Source organism: Pan paniscus, chromosome 21 (assembly GCF_029289425.2).
Source record: "Pan paniscus chromosome 21, NHGRI_mPanPan1-v2.0_pri, whole genome shotgun sequence".
Classification (NCBI taxonomy): domain Eukaryota; kingdom Metazoa; phylum Chordata; class Mammalia; order Primates; family Hominidae; genus Pan; species Pan paniscus.
The window spans coordinates 55782214-55786878 of NC_073270.2; the positions used below are offsets into that span (position 1 = coordinate 55782214).

General features: G+C 56.1%; 1 long non-coding RNA gene across 1 annotated transcript; it reads right to left on the bottom strand.

The window, feature by feature from the left end:
* Positions 1-3494: 3494 nt before the first annotated feature.
* LOC130541096 (uncharacterized) lies at positions 3495-4439 on the bottom strand. The gene is made up of 2 exons (XR_008955128.1): positions 4164-4439; positions 3495-3835 (listed from the first exon to the last, which is right to left on the bottom strand). It is a non-coding gene; the product is annotated as an uncharacterized LOC130541096 (long non-coding RNA).
* Between the last annotated feature and the right edge of the window lie 226 nt (positions 4440-4665).

A 4665-nucleotide genomic window follows, 5' to 3' on the forward strand; every position in this document is an offset into this window, starting at 1 on the left:
ACCTGGGGCTAAGAACCTTCTTGTTGGAGTGGGACAGGGCCTGAGCTCAGAGTTCCAGCTGCCTAGCAGGTTTGAGCTTGCACTGGGTTAAGCAACGCCCTACCCCACTCCACCTCCAACGAGGGAGATGGGAGCTCTTTTGAACCAAGCACCTGCTGAGTGCCAGGCTCCTGCTCTGAAACCCCTCAACCTCCCTCTCCTGTGAGGTGGGGGCCAGGGCCATGCCCATTTCACAGACGGAAAAACAGGTTCCCAGAGGAACCTCACCCAAGATCATAGATCCCAGCTCCTCCAGCTCTGAGCTGTCTCCTCTGCCTGACCCTTCTTAGATCGAGGAGGGAGATGGGTGAGAACGTTCTCTCCAGAGAAGGAGGGAGTCTGATGACTCTACAGCAGGCAGGAATGGCAGCTCCAACTCTCTTTAGGGGTCTGTGTCATTTTGCAGCCTTAGGAACAGCTTAATACCATTTTCAGATGAGAAAACAGCAGCCCATCTTCTTCTGCGGGGTGAGCACTCCTTCTCCTCACACTCCCTCTCTCCCTCCCCCTTCCCTCCGAGCCCTGAGTAATCTGCCCCTATCTCTTGCTGTTCCTCAGACATACTGGGCGCTCTTCCACCCCAGGGCCTTTGCTTATACAGGTCCAGCTGCCTGGGACACCCTTTCTCCTCTTCTCCTGGTGGCTCCTTCTCTTCCTTCAGGTCTCAGCTCAAACCTCATCTCTTCGGAGATCCCTCAGCAGCCCTAAAGCGCCCCCAGCTCAGCCCCCTGTTAAGTTTTCTTTCATGTCCTGGTCGTATCTAATGTGATCTCACTGGTTGCTTCCTTTGCTGGTTTCTTCTCTGTCTCCCCACTGGAAGGTGGGCTCCCTGAGACTGGGTCTGTCCATCCCGTTCATGCTGTGTCCCCAGACCTAGCCCAGTGTTTGGCAAGTCCGTGTCTGCTGCAGGAGTCTTCTGAATGAACTTGGGCATAGCTAAATGCCTGGCAAAGTCTCTAGTGACATCAGCTGCCCGAGGGGAGACAAGTTGGAAGAATAGGGAAATCACACAAACTTGGGTTCAAATCCTGCTTGCTGTGTTACCTTAGGCAAGTGCCCTGTGCCCTCTCTGTTTTGTTTTGTTTTCTTTTTCTGGAGACAGGGTCTCACTGTACTGTCCAGGCTGGTCTTGAACTCCTAGGCTCAAGAGATCATCCTACCTCGACTTCCCAAAGTGCTGGGATTACAGGGGTGAGCCACCGTGCCCGGTTGCTCTGCCCTCTCTGCTTCTGGACTTCCATTTCCTCAGCTAGATTGAGGGATGACCACAGTGACTACCTCCAGGATTGTTGGAAAACCTAGAGATTCGATGAGAATGGGAACCAGCCAGCCCCAAGTGGTGCCCATATACTGTCATCCCTGCCACCCTCTTCACCTTCCCAGCCCCGAAGTTCCCCAGCTGGCAGGGATGAGTGGAGAGGCCCCTGCCAATGGTGTCTGTGCTGAACAAGTCCCATTTGCTGCTGCCTCCTCCCCAGGCCAGAACAAACGTGCACCTGCCCCAGGTCACAGAGCACACAGCAGGGAGCCGAGGGGGTGGGGCAGGGAGCTGAGGGCTGGAGCAGGGCTCCTGGTGTCTCTGAGGACAAAACAGTCCATTGTGGCCCTGTGGGTATTGAGGGAATCACAGGGCCTGAATGGCGGCGGGTGAGGAGGCAGGGCAGGTGTGGGAGCAGGTGTCCACGGTCATCCCACGGCATCGCCCCTGGGGGGAAGTGCCCCCGTATGCGTGCCCTGGAACCGGCCTGGCTGGTCGGACACCTGTCCCCTGCAGCTTCTTGTCAGGAGACAACACAGGCGTGAGCCAGGCCCCAGGGGTGGGGTGGGATGAGGGAGTGGGGGGTGGGATGAGGGAGTGGGGGGTGGGGAAGTAGAAGATGGGGAGGATGGGACTGGGGGACAGAGACTCTGGGGTCTAGGGCAGAGAGACCCGGGATAGAATCCCAGCCCTGCTCCTTCAGGCTGGGAACACTGGACAAGTCACCTCTTTAAGCCTGTTTCCTCATTCACAGAGTGGGGCTGAAACTCCCCTCTGTGCCCCAGTGAATTTTCCAGGCACACGCATGGGGCGGGGGATGGGGGGCTTTGATGATTTGGGGCCTCAGTCTGCCCACAGCCTCCCTCCCAGAAAGGGTTCATCATTCTTTTACTGAAGAAACACTTAATTTAGAAAAGGCCGGGCGCGATGGCTCATGCCTGTAATCCCAGCACTTTGGGAGGTCAAGGTGGGAGGATCGTGTAAGTCCAGGAGTTCGAGACCAGCCTGGGCAACACAGCAAACCCCATCCCTACTAAAAATACAAGAAATTAGCAGACATGGTGGCATATCCCTATAGTCCCAGCTATTTGGGAGGCTGAGGCAGGAGAATCGCTTGAACCCCAGAGGCAGAGGTTGCAGTGATCCAAGATGGCGCCACTGCACTCCAGCCTGGGCAACAGTGTGAGCACCTGTCTCAAAACCAAAACAAAAACACACTCTTATTGAGCTCCTACTGTGTGCCAGAACCATGCTAGGTGCTGGGGACACAAAAGTGAGTGGGACAGACAAGTTTTCCTTACTGGGGAAGAAGACAGAACATCCAAAGGATAAAGAATGAGCAAGAGAATTCCAGACAGTGATGCAGGCACCAGGAATTAAATTGAAGTTGTGCTGGAGGGTGACTCCACAGTGTGGTCAAGGAGGGCTCTCTGAGGAGGGACCTGAAGCCCCGAGGAGGAGAAGCAGAAAAGAGGAGCAGGTGGGGAGACCTGGGGGTGGGCTGCAGGCTTCAGGCAAAGGCCTGTGGTAGGACTGAGCTTGCATTTGCACTTGCAGAGGAAGTGCTGGGAGCACCCCAGCCCAGGAGGTATCTGGCCCGAGGGGACCCTCTCAGCCTACCCCTGCCCCTCCCTGTCCCCAGGGGCTGAGGCTAAGAGGCAAGGTGCGGGCCAGGCTGGAGGAAATGGGGCCAAGACCCGTCTGGCCAGCAGACTCTCCTGGGACTGCTAATATCCCAAGTGCTGGTGACAAGACACAGCCCCGGGTGGCAGGGGGCTGGGGGCCTGAGACTCCGTAAACAGCCCTGGCTCGTAAAGCTGATCAAAGCAGCAGGCCTGTCCCAGCCCTGGCCACTTCCTGCAGGGCCCAGAGCCCTGGCCTGTGGGAGATCCTGGGAAGGGCCTCTCAGCAGAGGCTGCTTTGGGGTCTCTAGGCCCTGGGGGCAGGGGCAGGGGCAGGGCCAGGTCCCCGAGCCTGTCCTGGCTTCGGTTTTCCCTCTTGTTTTGCAATGAAGACTGGCTGGAACCTCTGAGAAGCCTGTTTCACTGCGTGTCTTTGACAAAAGCTTGGCCTCTGGAACCGGAGGTCTGGGGGTTTGAATCCCAGTCCTGCTACGGTGTGACCTCAGGCAGTGACACCCGCACCTCCCCTACCGCCCAAAACTGTCCTTAGCTCTAAAATGAGGATAATGATGGTACCTATTTCAACAGCCTTAGACTGTGAAATTTTATTGATATGATTTCTAATTATAGTTAATTAATTATCTAATGACAACAGTGACAGTAGCAGGCATCCTGGTGCAGAAGGCATCCCAGGTTGCAGGACTGGCTGAGGTTTGTGGAGCCAACGGCAAGGATTGTTGGGAAGGTCCCGGCTCCCATGTGCTCCTCCTGGGCCAGGTCTGGGCAAAGAGAGGCCCCGAGGTGGAGGATTTCCAGGCAGAGTGGAGGTTGCCAGGGCTACAGCCCCTGGCCTGACGTGAAGTAGCTTTTCCCAGGCCTGGCTCCAAGACCCCAGGGGTCTCACTCTCAAATCGGCCTGAGAAGATTTGAGGATGAAAACAGACCCAGGACTCGGCCAAGTCTCCCCTCCCTGTTACCCACTCAGCCTGGCCCCACCCTCTCACGCCCGGACCGTTGCAGTGGCCTCCTGGGCTCCCTGCCTCCCATTCAGTCCCCTTCAGTCCCCTTTTGGCCACAGAAGCTAAGTCAGACAGACCCTGTCCCTCTGCTCAGAGCCCATCCAGGGTTCCCACCCCACTCACAAAGCCTGAGCCCTCCCGCAGCCCACAGGCCCAACCAGCCAAGGCGGAGTAGGCCTGTCACCTCCCAACGCCTCCCTGTCACTCACTGAGATACCGCCTCACCACGTAAAACCACCACGGCCCGCATGCCAGCTGCCTCTCCCAGCCCGGTGTTTTCATTTTCTTTAGCACTGGTTCCCTTCTGACGCCTGGTATAAAATCCCTGTTCATCTTCTCCGTCTCTGCCACAGGAGAGTCAGCACCATGAGGGCAGGGATTTTTGTTTTTGTTTTCTTCCATTTTGTTCCCAGCCATATCTATACCCAGTTCCTAAAACTGGAGGCACTTAATAGGTGTCTGTGGGAGGCAGGAACGGGTCCTCACCAGCTCTAGGGGCAGGTACTATCGTTATTTCCACTTTATGAAGGAGGAAGTGAAATTGAGCAAGACCTCACACAGCTGGGAAGTGGAAAGTCAGGGCCTTGATGATCATGATGATGATGATGATAACAACAGCTAAGATATATTAAGCACCTACTGTGTGCCAGGCACCGTTCTGGGTGCTGGAACAATAGCAAAAGAAAAACACCAGGTGCGGCCGGCAAGGTGGTGTGTGCTTGTAATT